We start from the raw sequence: 17,038 nt of genomic DNA, 5'->3' as shown, positions 1-17,038 counted from the left end.
TTCCGGGAATGGCATGGGCCCATCCCCAGTGGCATGCCCTCCCATGCACTCAGTTCCCCACCCACCAGTGTGAACAATCAGTAAGCAAATGTCCCTCTACATCACTTTCCCACTTCCCCGAGGGCTAAGTCCCACTCATTGGGTGGTGAAATGCCAGACTTCTGAAGTCACTTGGACACGCCTGTCTCCAGCCCCTTGGGAAATGCTGCCTGGTCCTGTCCTTTGCTCCACCACGTAATCCATCTACAGTGATTGCTCCTTCATTAGTAGCTGGGTAGGATGAGGCCTCATCAGCGTTCACTCTGCTCTACTGCTGTCCTCTACAGCTTCAGAAAAGATCCTTCTTTGTCCCCATTGAAGAGCTTTCTTTCCTTTGTTTCATCTCCCATTCAAGAGTCCTCAGTGGTAGCAAGCCAAAAGCACACAAGACTTTCAAGCAGAGTCCTTCCTTGATGCAAAACAGGAACCAGCTCCCTTCATGTTTCATTTCCACTATCCAAAGAATTCTGAGTTTGTGTCCAGTTCTGGTGACTCCCAAAGTGTCACTGGAGGAATTCTTGGTAGAAAACTTATGCAAATGAAGCTCTCTCTGTAGTAGGCAGGCCACTCATCCGATTTGAAACTGGACAGGCCTGCTTTTGTAAGGTTTGTCCCCCATCTGATACTGAGACAACACCAGCTGTAGTTTTGTTTGCTGTCAGATGGGGGACACCCTAATGGAGAGTGCACCACTCCACCCCTGCTGGTGTGACTGCCTCCTGTGCAGCATGACCTCCCATGCACTGTGCATGGGAGGGCATGCCACTGGGGATGGGCCCATGCCATTCCCGGAAGTACCGGAATGCCCCGTATTCCAGGAACGTGCGAGTGGCAACCCTCATCTGTAGCCGTACTTGATCCATAGTGTCCGTCCATCTGGAGTTCTGGGTAAACAGCTTATGCGGGTAAAGTAGCTCTGTGGCTTTTCTTCCAACAGAAGGGAGCAGAGAGCTCCTTACCCTAGAGCATCAGGCCCTGGGGCTTACCTCCATTCAGTTACCTGGCTCTCTTGTGACAAAAGAGGCTGTCTAGGCACAGCAAACTTTTCACACCTTGGGCAACCAGGTTACCCAAAGTTGCCATGGGGGGAGGGGTGTTTACTTAATTCATACTGCTGTATTGTGGCTGTTTTCCCAAGCTGATGCTGTGCTCCCGTCTCCCCTAATACATTGTCTTTGTTTCAGACACAAGGCACCCAAAGAAGGTATTTAATTATTCTAGAAATTCTGCATGGAGGCTCAAGCCAGTGTGTTTGTTAGTTTTAAGAGGGATTGGTAGGTATTGAATCCAGCCCTTGTTGCTGCCGCCAACACCAGGCAGAAGAATTAAAATTAGAACAAGTCGGAAAAATGCCAGTTGAAATAGTTTTTCATTGGAATTTGCTAATTTGTTGAAATCTGAACGTGCTGCAGAATCGGTCAGATTGTGATGAAGGTCCTCCAGAAACTCGGCAGGTTTCTGATGGAGGCCTGCCTGCCTGCCTGGCAGGTCTGGGATTCTGCCTGGAATCCTGCCAGCTCACTGGCCAACAACTCTGACCTCTTTGTAGTCTGCCTGGAAGATTGCTGGGTAGCCCAAGTTTCCAGGGTCCATGGCTATGGGGCAACCCGTCAGGCAGACTGCGGCAGAGTCAGGCTCCATCTCTTTTCATGGAGAATTTTGCAATTTGTGTTTTTTGTTCCAGATCAGAACAAAACCATTTCAAGATAGTGAACTCCTCCACAAGCTGGCTTTCCCTTTCCCCGCCCAGCTCCCGTTACAATGCCAATGGTTAGTTAATAGATCAGGTGCCAGGAGAAGGTGCCACAGCTCCACCTGCTCTACAGAAACAACTGTGCTTTCACCGTCTGTTGTGAAACGTGGCAAGGATCCTGCTATGTCAGAAATAACATGCTTTTGATTGCCCATATGGTCATGGAAAGGAAGCCCATTTACCCAGCCCCCACCCCCTTTCTTCTGCTGCATTCACCCTGCCCAGGGCCTGATACTGCATTGGAAGATAGAAAGAGCTGGAGAATCACATGAACACTGGTGATGGGCAGCAGGGCAGGGCGCTTTCCACCCTGACAGTGCCACTCTAATTCCAGTGCAGAGACTTTTAGGGTGTCTGCTGTGAAATGAATTCGCTGGGTCCCAGTCCATTTCCTACTGAGCAGGGGCCAGATCACAAAACCCACCATCACTACCAGGAACCTCAGCATAGGCCCAAAGAGGGACCAGGCCAGAGCCAGAAGTGGGACTGCAGAGCAGCTGTGAGGAAACTCTGCAGTGGGGGGCCAGGATCTGGGGGACAAAAGGGAGGGTATATGGGGCTGAGCAGGGACAGGGTCTTCAGGGCCCATAGTGGTGGAATGAGAGATTCACAATGTGCCCTGCACTGAGCGGCGATCTGTCCCTGAGGCATCAGCCCAGCATTCCTTTTTTAAAGCATTTTTTGGCACTGAGGGGGCAGGCGGGATGGGGACGAACAGCCTGGGGAGAACTGAGAAGCTTTTCTGGCCCTTGAGATTTGAAACATTTTCTGATGGCAACTGCCTCTGCTCCTTCTCCTCCTCCGACTGGCTCCCCGCTCGCTGAGTCAGCACTGGCTCCTGTCAGTCACCTACAGAAAGTGCCAATTCAGCACAGCCAAGCTGGGTGTGGAAGGGGGGGACGGGGGGGGAGGGGCACAGCCAACGAGTGCCAAGGCCTGCCATGAAAATAGAGATTGATGAGGCAGAGTAGGGAGAATGAATCAGGGCAGGGACTAGGTCTAGGGGAGGGGAGGGGAGCAGGAGACAGGATGGGAGAAGAAGAGGAGGAGGAGAGAGAAGGTGAAAGCTGCTACATTTCAGCTCCTCCAGACCCTGCCCCATCATGCTGCGATGGGGAACTGGAGCACATAGGGAGGGGAACCCCCTGCTGGAAGCCAGGCCTGGAAGGGTTAATTCAGCCCCCCCTCTCCCCCTCCCCAACTCCACGTGGAAGGGGAAGTCCAAGATGCCACCTGCTGAAAGAGACTCTTCTATTTGGAGCATGAGGCTCCCAGTGCAGTAAAAATAGCCCTGAGGTCCTGCCGCCAGCAGCACCACTGCTCCCCCTTCCTGCCCCGGGCCTCCCCACGCCGCTCGCCAGCCATGCCCCAGGCACAGGCTCCAGCTAGAACTCACAGGGGGCAGCAGTGATGGGGGGGAGGTCCCCTGCCTATGCTAAGATGCAGGAAGGCTGGAGCCAATGCAGTCACCCCACGGGATGCGCTGGGCCCAGAATCTTAACATGCACTAAGAACCCAGTATGCAACGGAGCTCAGCCCACACAGAGACCCATGGAGACCCCTGCCCCTCATCACCCCCCAAACAAAGCAATGGAGCATTCCCTCCTCCCCACCAGAGACACCAAGGAAACATCCTCCCTCCCCCACTCCCCAAGAGAGCAATGGAGAATCCCCTCTCACGCTCCTCTTCCACCCCACCCCCCATCCTTAGGGCACATGCCGCTTTGTGCTGAGGCTAAGGAAAACCTGGTCCTAAATATAGCCGTGAGCCCTGCCTGCTCCCTTGCTGAACACCCGACTCCCCGTGGAGGGCCTGTAAGAACCCCACATACTCAGGCCCCCGATGCTCCCCTCGCAGCGCTACGCCCATACAAATGGGGATCAGCTGCTCCGGCTTCCCTGCGGCATCTTCCAGCCGAGGGGCTAATGCTACCTTAGGCCTGTTTTCAGAAGTAAAACTCAGGGTTTCACCACTTTCCTCTCCTGCCTGCCGCAGGAAAGTGAAAATCCTGGGCATTTACAGAGCCTTGCGGGGGTGAGGTGTCTGAAAATGGCTGGCAGAACACAGCAGTGAGCCCTAAAGACCCTTCGCCATCGCCACCCCCCACCCGTGTACACGCACCAGGAGCCCCAGGAGCGCAAGGGGTCGGAGAGCCCTGGTGAGCACTAAAGGTCTCCTCCATTCACCCCAGGGTCACAGGGCTTCCCAGGGCCAACCAGCCCCACAGCTCTCCACTCCCAGGCTGACAGGGAGCCTGTGCTAATTGTGACAAATATTTCAGCTACCTCCCTGCAGAGCCAGTCCGAGTGCCACCATTCGCCGCCCATCCAAACACAAACTTTGCCAACAGCAGCACAGTGATAGCAGAGAATGGCTGGCCTGGGGATCTAGCAGGGGGTTGGGTCCCCTGACGACCCGTCAGTTCACCTTCCCATGCTTCAGTTTCCCCATCTGTGAAATGGGGCTAAGACCCAAGGAGCTGCAAGGTGATGAGGTGCCCTGCACAAACAGCAACCTGACCAGCAAGGAGGCAAGCTCCCGAGGCCACCAGCTACAGCCCAGTAGCTCCTCCACCAATAGTAGAGGTTCCTCGGGGGCTGCTGCCCCTCTGCCCAGCGGGCAGGAGAGATGGTATGCCCACCCAGAGCTCCCAGGGGTGCAGGGCAGCACAACAGCTATAAGACACTGGCCCTTGCCTCCTTCAGGCCCCTCCCCAGACCCTGGCTCCTCTCCACAATCCCAGGGGAGAGAGATGGGGGAAGGGCAAGGAGGCATTACAGTGAGCATGGGGGGAGCGAGCACAGGCTGGAGGAGGGCAGAGAGGGGAGGATGGGGCAGAGGACAAAGTGAGACTAAAGCCTGCGAAATAGCAGAGCGCTCAGCGAGGGAAATGGAGGGGTCAGATAAAGGGGCAGGGGGAGGCCATGGCCACCGGGGACAGGCCTGCAAGTAGGGCAGAGAATGCAGCCGTGGGCAAGGGAGGACATACCAGGCTCAGCATTGTCAGCCTTGAGAAATCATGAGCTGGACCCCCAAAATCATGAGATTTTTTTTAAAAAAAGCTGCTGTTGGTGGTTTGGAGGCTGCCCTTCGCTGTCTGAACACCCCTGCCCATCCCCTGCCCAGCAATTAATTTTGCCCCCCACCCTCTCAGGAAAGAGGTGAGGGCTCTGGGACAGAGTCTGGGTGCGAGAGGGGGCTCTGGGCTGGGGCAGAGGGATGGGATGCAGGAGGGTGAGGGCTCTGGTTGAGAGTGTGAGGCCAAAGATGAGGGGCTTGGGGTGCAGGAGGGGGCTTCAGGCTGAGTGTGGGAGGGGGTGCATGCTCTGGAAGGGAGTTTGGGTGTGGGAGAGGCCTCAGGGCTGGGGCAGGGGTGAGCTCTGGCAGGGCGGCGCTTACCACAGGAGGCTCCCAGAAGCGACCGCATGTTCGGCTCCTAGTCTCAGGGGCGGCCAGGTGGCTCTGCGCATTGCCCCAGCCTGCAGGCACTGCCCACCACAGCTCCCATTGGTCGCGGTTCCCAGCCAATGGGTGCTGCAGAGTTGGAGTTTGGGGCGGGGGCAGCGTGCAGAGAACCCGTGGCCACCCCTGCGCCTAGGAACCAGACATGCTGCCACTTCCAGGAGCCACGCGGAGCCAGAACAGGTAGGGAGCCTGCTTTAGCCCCACTGTGCTGCCAACTGGACTTTTAGCGGCCTATTAAAATCTCCCGGAATGCTTTCAATAGTCACTGGGAGATCGATGCCGATTCTGGGAGACTCCCAGCCAATCCGGGAGTGTTGGCAACACTATTAACTGCTCCCGCCCCCCGTCCTATCCCCTCCTGTGAGAACAGCTTTGGATTGCTAGGAGGAGGGTGAGAAAGCTTCACCTGCAGCAGCTCTGATTGGCTGTTCTTCCTAAAGAGGTGGGCAAATGGGGCAGACAGCCAATCAAGAGTTCAAATGCTCTATAAGGGGGTGGAGTGTCTTGTGTGAGTGCCTCCAGTCCTGTCAGTCACAAAAGCAGGGGGAGAGTTCGTGACTGGGGGCTTCCTTGTTGCCAGGATGAGGATACTGTATCCTAAGGGGAGCAGGTGTGGGGGTGGGAGTGCTGCAGCGGGGAAGAAGGAGTAGGAATCCTTCAACCACTCTGAGCACTCAGCAGGCTGGGATCAGCAGGATTACGGCTCTCGCCCCATCCCTGGGAGCCCTCCAGGAAAGACCAGCTGGAGCTCCTGCTGCAGTTTGGAGGGAGCAAGGCCAGGAAGGCAAGAAGGCACCAAGACCTGCAGTCTGAATTCCTATCTGAGCACGACCAGGAAAGCCTGAGAGCAGGCACGTCTGGCCAGCCCCATGCGCCTGCCAGTGCTGTGCCGGGTAGCAGATTAGAACAATGCGCACCCTCAGATAGCAGCTGTGGCCCTTGCTCATAAGCGCAAGGTCTGTCATCAGCAAAACCCCATTCCTGGTGATCTGATGTCAGACGAAGCGACTCCCCTCGCTGTGTCACTGAGATCTGGCTAGACGGCCCAGCCAACACAGTATGGACCGGGCTGACTTCGCTGGCTGCTCAGGGCCACGTTTACCACGAAGGAGGCAAGAGCAAGCGAACAGTGTGATGCTGTTGCAAAAAAAGCAAACATGATTCTGGGATGTATTAACAGGTGTGTTGTGAGCAAGACACGAGAAGTCATTCTTCCGCTCTACTCTGCTCTGGTTAGGCCTCAGCTGGAGTATTGTGTCCAGTTCTGGGCGCCGCATTTTAAAAAAGATGTGGAGAAATTGGAAAGGGTCCAAAGAAGAGCAACAAGAATGATTAAAGGTCTTGAGAACATGACCTATGAAGGAAGGCTGAAAGAATTGGGTTTGTTTAGTTTGGAAAAGAGAAGACTGAGAGGGGACATGATAGCAGTTTACAGGTATCTAAAAGGGTGTCATAAGGAGGAGGGAGAGAACTTGTTCACCTTAGCCTCTAAGGATAGAACCAGAAACAATGGGTTTAAACTGCAGCAAGGGAGGTCTAGGTTGGACATTAGGAAAAAGTTCCTAACTGTCAGGGTGGTTAAACACTGGAACAAATTGCCTAGGGAGGTTGTGGAATCTCCGTCTCTGGAGATATTTAAGAGTAGGTTAGATAAATGTCTATCAGGGATGGTCTAGACAGTATTTGGTCCTGCCATGCGGGCAGGGGACTGGACTCGATGACCTCTCGAGGTCCCTTCCAGTCCTATAATCTATGAATCTATGAATCTATGAAACAAAAGAGGGGAAGCAGAGTTAGAGTCATTCATGCTCCCTTCTGTCTTTGGAAGAGAAAAGACCCCCATCCTGCAGCCAAATCCTTGAGACCACCCATATGAGTGTGGCTCTAGAGACCACAGAACATCAGGCTCACCCAAGTGTCCCAGCCTCTCCGAAGTTCTGTGGGCTTCAGAGAAGAATAAATTGAGTTGCTCTGACACTGAGGTGCCTCTGATTCTCGAGCCTTGGAGGCCCTAATGACCATGCAGGAGACTTCAACAAAGTCCAGCATGGAAACCATGAAATTCTGCCTCCAGACACACACATAGGTGGCCGCAGACTGGACCAGCTATTCAGCCCAGGACTGGACATCAAGAACACAGCAAACAGAACTCCTTTCTGGCCCATCCATCATCTCTTTGAAGCAGATATGACAGTTTTCCCAGCTCCCCACTTAATGGATGAATTCACTCCAACTAGTTTGGACTAGTTTATTTGCCTTCAAGTATCCAGAATGCCCTAGTTAGAATAAGGGCCCAGCTACAGGACCAGAGCTCAGATGACCTAGTAGAGCCAGATCACCCCCTAGTGGCTACAGCCATCAACACCTTAAACCCAAATCACCTCCCTGCACACTGACTGCACAGCTGACCTTGCTGCACCAATTAACTCAATCAGATGTAGCATGAGATCTCTAGGGCACAAATAGAAGGGTCCAACTCCTGAAGAGAAGCAGTCAAATGAAAAGGAGTCCCATTCAATGACATCACATAATGGCAGACAACTAAAAAGTGACACATTTTATAAATGCTTGTATACAAATGCTAGAAGTCTAAATACTCAGATGGGTGAACTTGAGTGCCTGGTATTAAATGAGGATATGGATATAACAGACATCACAGAAACTTGGTGGAACGATGATAATGAATAGGCCATAGTAATACTAGGGTACAAAAGATATAGGAATGGCAGAGTAGGTCATGCTGGTGGGAGAGTGGCACTATATGTGAAAGAAAGCATAGAGTCAAATATAGTAAGAATCTTAAATGTATCAATCTATACCATAGAATCGCTATGGATAGAAATTCCATGCTTGAATAACAAGTGTATAGCAGTAGGAATATACTACTGACCAGCGGACCAGGATGGTGATGGCAATTGTAAATTACTCTGGGAGATTAAGGAGGCTATACAAATAGAAAACTCAATAATAATGGGGGATTTCAACTGTCCCTATACTGATTGGGTACATGTCACCTCAGGACGGGATGCTGAGTTAAAGTTTCTAGACACCGTTAATGACTGCTTCTTGGAGCAGCTAGACCTGGAACCCACAAGGGAAAAGGCACTTCTTGATTTAGTGCTAAATGGAGGACAGGATCTGGTCTAAGAGGTAAATATAGCTGAACCACTTAGGTAATAGTGACCATAATTAATTAAATTTAACATCCTTGTGGGAGGGAAAATACCAAAGAAGCCCAACACAATGGCATTTAATTTCAGAAAGGGGAACTACAGTAACTCCTCGCTTAATTATGTTCCTGAAAAATGCTACTTTAAGTAAAACGATGTTAAGCAAATCCAATTTCCCCATAAGAATTAATGTAAATGGGGAGGGGGGTTAGGTTCCAGGGAAAAAATTTTTGCCAGACAAAAGGCATTTTATATACTGTGACAAAATTCCTCCTCTATCTTGGTGGGTCCTGCGCTTATTGGTGGATTTTCTTGCCTCAGAGATTCACCATGTGGGTTGGGGAACAGCCCAGAGACCTTCCCCTCTGGAAGAACCCACAGTCCAGGTCAATTGGGAGGTTTGGGGGGGAACGTGGGCCTGCCCTCTACTCCGGGTTCCAGCCCAGGGCCCTGTGGACTGCAGCTGTCTATAGTGCCTCCTGTAACAGCTGCATGACAGCTACAACTCCGTGGGCTACTTCCCCATGGCCTCCTCCAAACACCTTCCTTATTCTCACCACAGGACCTTCCTCCTGGTGTCTGATAATGCTTGTGCTCCTCAGTCCTCCAGCAGCACACCCTCTCAGCTCCTTGCGCCTCTTGCTCCCAGCTCCTCACACTCGCACCACAAACTGAAGTGAGCTCCTTTTAAAACCCAGGTGCCCTGATTAGCCTGCCTTAATTGATTCTAGCAGCTTCTTCTTAATTGGCTCCAGTTGTCCTAATTAGCCTGCCTGCCTTAACTGGTTCTAGCAGGTTCCTGATTACTCTAGTGTAGCCCCTGCTCTGGTCACTCAGGGAACAGAAAACTACTCATCCAGTGACCAGTATATTTGTCCTGTACCATACTCCTGTACCCCACTGGTCTGGGTCTGTCACATATCCCTCCCCCCTGCTCAATGCCAAGGGGTTGGGCAGCTTGGGACACCAGACAGTGCACATGTGACAAGCCATCGGCGTTGCCATGACGGCTCCCTGCTCTGTGTTGCACACGGAAGTGGAAAGGTTGGAGGGATAAGAACTATCTGGTCACCCTTGTGTTCTTCTCCTTGTTCTGATGCATCCATTGAAGCGGGGCATGGTCGGTCACGAGGACAAATCTGTGCCCGAGCAGGTAGTAGCGCAATGTTTCCATGGCCCATTTTACAGCGAGGCATTCTCTCTCCACCACTGCATATTTTTGTTCCCTTGGAAGGAGTTTCTGACTGAGGTATAGAATTGGGTGTTCCTCCTCCCCGACCATCTGTGATAGAACAGCCCCCAACCCTACTTCCGATGCATCCGTCTGCAGGATAAACTCCTTGGTGAAATCAGGGGCTATCAGTACAGGGTTACTGCAGAGGGCAGTCCATAGGTCTGTGAATGCTTCCTCTGCTGCGTCAGGCCATCTCACCAGATCAGGTCCATGGGCTTTCACTAGGTCTGTGAGGGGGCTTGCCCTTGTGGCAAAGTGGGGGATAAATCGTCGGTAATACCCCACTACACCTAGGAATGCCTGGACTTGTTTCTTGCGACTTGGTAGGGCTAATTTTGGATGGCCTCTAACTTGTTCACTTGGGGTTTTACCAGACCTTTTCCCACAATGTAGCCAAGATATTTGGCCTCTGTAAACCCTACAGCGCACTTGGCAGGGTTTGCTGTAAGGCCAGCTCACCTGAAGGTATCGAGGACTGCCTCCACCTTCTCCAGGTGGGTTTCCCAGTCTGGGGTATGAATGACCACATTGTCCAAGTAGGCAGCAGCATAACTGTTACGTGGGCGTAATAGCTTGTCCATGAGGCGCTGGAAGGTAGCTGGGGCCCCATGTAGTCCAAAAGGGAGGACAGTATATTGAAAAAGACCCTCTGGTGTAGAGAACGCAGTCTTTTCCTTTGCGTCTTCTGCAAGGGAAATCTGCCAGTACCCATTTGTCAAGTCTAGGGTAGTCAAGTACCAGGCATTACCCAGACGGTCCACTAGCTCATCTATGCGAGGTATGGGGTACGCGTCAAACTGGGATACTTCGTTTAGTCGCCGGAAGTCATTACAAAATCTTGTGGTACTATCAGGTTTGGGCACCAGCACGATTGGGCTGGACCACTGACTGTGGGATTCTTCGATGATCCCCAACTCCAGCATTTTTTTTACTTCTGCTTTTATTTCCTCCCTTTTTGCCGCTGGCACTCGATAGGGCCTCATTGTTACTCTGGCCTCAGGGTTCGTGACGATGTGGTGATATGTCTTGGTTGTTCGACCCGGTTTTGTCGAGAACACATCTTGGTTCCAGAAGATCATCTCAGACACCTCATTCTTCTGGTCTGGTGTTAAATCGGGAGACACTCTCACCTGTTTGGAAGGCTTGTTTTCCTGGGTTAGGTCTTTTTGGACCGCTGTGCATGCCTCTTGTGCATGCCAGGGTTTCAGAAGGATAAATCTGTTCTTGTTTTCTGCATCCTGGCTGCCGCACCTTGTAGGTTACTTCCCCCACGGGTTCAACCACCTCATAGGGCCCCTGCCTTTGGGCCAGAAGCTTGCTTTCTGCCATGGGTACCAACACCATAACCCGATCCCCTGGTTGGAACAGTTGCACTTTTGCCTGGCAATTGTAATGGGTTCGCTGGGCCTCCTGTGCCTTCTCCAAATATTCCCGTACAATAGGGGTAACCCGGGCTATCCGGTCTCGCATCTGCATTACATGCTCTATTATATTTCTCCCCTCATTGGGTTCCTCTTCCCAGATCTCTTTGGCAATATCTAGTATGCCACAGGGGTGACGCCGTATAATAACTCGAAGAGGGAAAACCCAGTTGAGGCCTGAGGTACCTCCCGGATAGCGAACATAAGGTAGGGTAGTAGGGTGTCCCAATCCTTCCCGTCCCGACTTACCACCTTCCTTATCATAGCCTTGAGGGTTTGGTTAAACCTTTCTACCAACCCATCAGTCTGCGGATGGTAGACCAAAGTTCTCAGGGTATGTATATGGAGCAGCGTACAGAGGTCCTTCGTTAGCTTCGACATAAATGGGGTTCCTTGGTCAGTTAATATCTCCTTCGGTAGCCCCATTCGGGCAAAGATCCTCACCAGTTCTTTGGCTATAGTTTTAGAGGCCGTGTTCCGCAGGGGGACGGCTTCTGGGTAGCGAGTAGCATAGTCCAAAACAACAAGTATATATTGGTGGCCCCAAGCCGTCTTCTCCAGGGGTCCCACTAGGTCCATGGCTATTCACTCGAAGGGGACCTCTATGATGGGAAGGGGTACTAAAGGTGCCTTCAAGTGGGGACGGGGACTGTGCAGCTGACACTCTGGGCAGGAGGCACAGTACCTCCGCACTTCTTCATGTACTCCGGGCCAGAAGAACCGTCGTCGGACTCGTGCCAGGGTCTTCTCTACCCCCAAATGCCCCCCAAAAAAATGACTATGAGCAAGACTTAATACAGCGTTCTGGTGTTTTTGAGGTACTAGGATCTGCTGTACCTTCTGCCCCTATACTGGTGCAACCCAGTATAAGAGATCCTTCTTCATTATGAAGTAGGGTCCTGGTCCCTGGATTTTCCCTTCCATGGGGACCGCATCTATTTCAGCCACCTCCTTCCTAATGTTGTTATACCTTGGGTCTTCTGCATGGTCCCATCCAAAATTTCCTCTCCAGGGGCTAATCTGCCCAAGATCTAGGGGCCCAGTCTCTATTGCCTCTACTGGTTCAGAAGCATTAGGGTGGGGGTCAGACTCAGGTGCTTCTCCCTCCTACGTGGCCTCTTTTTCAGCTGCGCGGGTCCACCTACCTACAAGAGTGACCCTCAGGCTTTGAGTCAGTATTCGGGTTCCCAAGGCCTTAGCTGCCCTTCTTTCCCTTTTTGTCTTTCTACCCTGTCTGGGAGTGGAGAACAAATCTGGGGATATTTCAGAGAAGATTGGAGGTTGACAGTCTGCTGTGGATGCCTCACCAATTTTAGGGTCCCCATCTTTCTCCAATCCCCCTACTGGGAGTAAGTTTCCAAACCCTGGGAAGTCCCTCCCTATGAGCACCGGGTATGGGAGTTTAGGGACTACACCTGCTGCTACCTCAGTAGTGTTCCCTTGGATCTCGATTTTTACTGGGATGGTGGGGTAGTAACTAACTGCCCCATGGACACATGTTATCCCCGTAAGTTTAGCCTGCGGCAGCTGACTACACTTCACGAGCTTCCCTGAGATAAGCGTGATAGCACTCCCCGAATCAACCAGTGCCGTGGTCTCCACCCCATTTAGTTTCACTGGTCTGGTATACATATGTGGGGTTAGTGAGACCCCCACAAGGTGGATTAGGGAGCATGGATCTGCCCAGTTCCCCAGGTTACACTGCATAGGCTCCTCAGCATTGGGACACTGTGCAGCTATATGTCCCCGCAGGCATAACAGCTGTATGGAGCTCTAGGCGTTCCCTGGTCTCTTGGTTTGGGCAGTCTAACATCAAGATCCTCTTCTCCCTCAGTGCTCCGACTCTTTGTGGCCTCTGATGGGCCTTCAGCCTCTCTTTTTCCACCTGGGCCCTCCTGGTGGCCCAGTCACCCAAACTTTAGGGCTTGGTGCTGCTAGTTTAACCCGGGGTGCCTCTTCCTTAACTGGTCGGGTCAGCTCCCTCGCTGTCCTTCGCCTCTCTACCAGAGCGACAACCTCGTCATAGGTGGAGGGTTCGTTCTGGCTTACCCAGGCACGAAGGTCTGGTGGTAGTCCCCTCATGTATCGGTCGATGACCAGAACCGCTAGTATCTCTTCCGGACTCCGGGGCTCTGTTTGCAATCACTTTCGTGCGAGATGGATGAGGTCATGCAATTGGGACCGTGGGGTTTTGTCTTCCTGGTACCTCCAACCCTGATACTGCTGGGCCCGCACTGCTGTCGTTACCCCAGATCTGGCCAGGATCTCTGCTTTCAGCTGGGGGGTAGTCTGCCGCAGCCTCTTCAGGCAGATCATGGTAGGCCTTCTGGACCTCCCCACACAGGAATGGGGCAAGGATGCCAGACCACTCATCTCGAGGCCAGGCCTCCCGTAGGGCTGTCCTCTCAAAGGCCAGAAGGTATGCCTCTACATCATCCCCCTCTGTCATTTTCTGCAACCAATGGTCGGCCCATATGAGCCGCGTCCCATCATGGCCACGATTCAGCTCTGTAAGGGACTTTACCTGGTTTACCAGTTCCTGCAACATAGCTCGGTCTTGAGCAGCCTGGTCCATCAGCAGGCGATTAGTCTCTTGCTGCAGCCGCACTGCCTCCTGTTGGGCGGCTGCCTGGACATGGGTAGCCTCCTGCTAGGCCGCCGTAGCTTGTATCAGTGCCTGCACTATGTCATCCATTGTGGTGAAAAAAAATAAACCCTCTCCCTTTTTTGTTGTTGTTGTTTTATTTATTTTTTTTTAATCACCCTCCTTCTTCCACCGCGCTGTGCACTCCAAGATCCAACCCCTGACACCAGTGTGACAAAGTTCCTCCTCTATCTTGATGGGTCCTGTGCTTATTGGTGGATTTTCTTGCCTCAGAGATTCACCATGTGGGTTGGGGAACAGCCCAGAGACCTTCCCTTCTGAAAGAACCCACAGTCCAGGTCAATTGGGAGGTTTGGAAGGAACCTGGGCCCGCCCTCTACTCTGGGTTCCAGCCCAGGGCCCTGTGGACTGCAGCTGTCTATAGTGCCTCCTGTAACAGCTGCATGACAGCTACAACGCTCTGGGCTACTTCCCCATGGCCTCCTCCAAAGACCTTCCTTATTCTCACCAAAGGACCTTCCTTTTGGTGTCTGATAATGCTTGTGCTCCTCAGTCCTCCAGCAGCACACCCTCACCCTCACCCTCTCCCTCTCAGCTCTTTGCGCCTCTTGCTCCCAGCTCCTCTCACTCACACCACAAACTGAAGTGAGCTCCTTTTAAAACTCAGGTGCCCTGATTAGCCTGCCTTAATTGATTCTAGCAGCTTCTTCTTAATTGGCTCCAGGTGTCCTAATTAGCCTGCCTACCTTAACTGGTTCTAGCAGGTTCCTGATTACTCTAGTGCAGCCCCTGCTCTGGTCACTCAGGGAACAGAAAACTACTCATCCAGTGACCAGTATATTTGCCCTGTACCAGACTCCTGTACCCCACTGGTCTGGGTCTGTCACAAAACTTTGTGTGTGTATTGAACAAACAATTTAATACTGTACACAGCAATGATGATTGTGAAGTTTGGTTGAGGTGGTGGAGTCAGAGGGTGGAATATTTCCCAGACAATGCCTTACTGCTAAATGATGAACTAACACTCAGCTGAGCCCTCAAGGGTTACCACATTGTTGTTAATGTAGCCTCACACTCTACAAGGCAACACGAATGGAGGGAGGAGACACAGTGGAGGCATGGCAGTGGCTGCAAACATTCCCTGAGGAAACTGAACATGATGATGAACCCACACCATCCCACTTTTGGCCCTCGGGCCAAAATGTTTGCACACCCCTGATCTAAACCATATGTCCCTAGTTTGCTTATGAGAACAGCCTATGGGACTGTGCCAAAAACCTTACTCCAAATAATCAAGGTATATCACATCTTCAGCTTTCTCCCCATCCACTAGACCAGTAACCCTGTCAAGAAGGAACTTAGGCTGGTTTGGCATGATTTGTTCTTGACAAATTGTGTTAATTACTTATTACCTTCTGATCCTCTAGGTACTTATAAATTGATTGTTTAATAATTTGTTCCAGTATCTTTCCAGGTATCGAAGTCAGGCTGACTGGTCTATAATTCCCCAGGTCCTCTTTGTTCTCCTTTTTAAAGACAGGAGCTATGTTTGCCCTTCTCCAGTCCTCTGGGGCATCCATAATTTCTCAAAGATAATAGCCAATGGTTCGGAGAGTGCTTCAGCTAGTTCCTAGGTGGATTTCCTCATGCTCTAGTGACTTGAATACATCTACCATCTAAATATTCTTGAACCTGTTCTTTCCTTATTCTGGCTTATGTTCCACATCCACTCATCTTTGTAAGTCTGGTAGAAAGTGACAGTCAGGAACTAGGGCCTGAAGTTCACTCAGTGGGAGAGTCCCAGCTGGCTGGAAAATAGCCTCCCATGTAAGAGAACCAGAGCGGTTCATAAAGGACTTTTGGTAGCTTGGACAGGGCCCATTAATATCCCATGACCTAGGGGCCTCTTGCTGGAAGGCTTCTGAAGTGCCAAGCCCTGGACAAACCCAACGACCAGGGGCTGCTTACCTTCGACCACCTCATGCTGTGCAACATGCCTGAATGGGGTTGGTTTGTGTGCTGCCCCTAGGCAAGTGGAGGCAGGCATTGGACACAGGTTGCTTGGCTGCAAGTCAAGAGCTGGGCCTGAGTGCACATGGCAAACCTTTGGCATCGTAGACAGGTAGCCACTGGCTCAGGGACACATCTACAGATCTCTGCCTCGCAGCAGTTCCCAAACTGGGACGGGGCGCAGTGCCCTGGTTCAGAGTGATGAGCTGAGGCCAGGCTCTCGCTCCAGTAGGATTCAGCCATGGCCTACAATGGAGCTGAACGCCATTTGTCAGAGCTAGTGTGGGACTATTAGAATGTCTCTGGGCTTTGCCAGGACTTGCTACCCGAGGCCCAGGAATCTCCATCCCCCATGGATGGAAATCATGACCTTGCTACCATTGTTCTCAGTGCCATTCGCAGACTCCCACTAAGTCGCCACCACCACATTCATAGGTCTCACTGTATTGATCTGGTTGCTGCTGCCAGGTCGCTGGATTTCTACAGCACCCCAGTGCTGGGCCCTACGCGAAGCAAGGGGCCATGGAAGCAGGAGACGCAGAAGCTGGGGTAATGCAGATTGAAGTATGTGAAAGGCAGTCAAAGCATTCTGTCAAGGGCATCTAGCAGAATGAACTTCCAAAGACAAGGTGGGTGTGGTGGCTGGTCACTTGAAAACTTCCTGTCACCATAACCACTTCTCCCCCTCCTCCCCATCAAAAAGTGAGAGCATACCCCAAGCAGGGCTTCCACTAACCCCCACAGGGGGCAACGAGCCAAAGAGTTCACTAGGGACTTTGCTATTGCTAATCTATTGTGTGCAGTAGGCATCAGTGATGTGCAGCTGTGCAAAACCCAAAGACAGAGGAGGTTCTTTGATTGAATGATTTGTGACCCTTACTCATTTCACATAAATCGCTGCAGGGGATGAGGGGGGGTTAATGCATTTAGAAATGCAGCTTATTTGGGTGTCCCCCAAGGTTCCAGGAACCCCGGGCAGGGTTAGCTGCTGTGGAGGTGCGGGGGGCGTGGCGCAAGGAGGAAGTTTTGCCTAGGGCACGAAACTTCCTTGCACCAGCCCTGGCGGGAGCTGGTACAAAATTAAGGGATAGAATATCATGGCCGTTGTGAAATAATGAAGCTTAGCTATTAGGTATTATAGGCCAGATCCTCAGTAGGTTTAAACTGGTGTAGCCCCACTGAAGTCAATAGAATGATGCTGATTTACAGCAGCTAAGGAGTTGGACCTATTTGGGGAGTACTTGAACACCGCATTACTCAGTCTGTATTAGTTTTACCCTTGGGTTCTCTCCATTCCTTATCCTCTCCCCCAATTCCCTGCCTGTGGCTCTCCTACTTCT

The sequence above is a fragment of the Chrysemys picta genome, chromosome 10 (genome assembly GCF_011386835.1).
Source record: "Chrysemys picta bellii isolate R12L10 chromosome 10, ASM1138683v2, whole genome shotgun sequence".
Classification (NCBI taxonomy): Eukaryota; Metazoa; Chordata; order Testudines; family Emydidae; genus Chrysemys; species Chrysemys picta.
Note: the sequence above shows the minus strand (reverse complement) of the source record.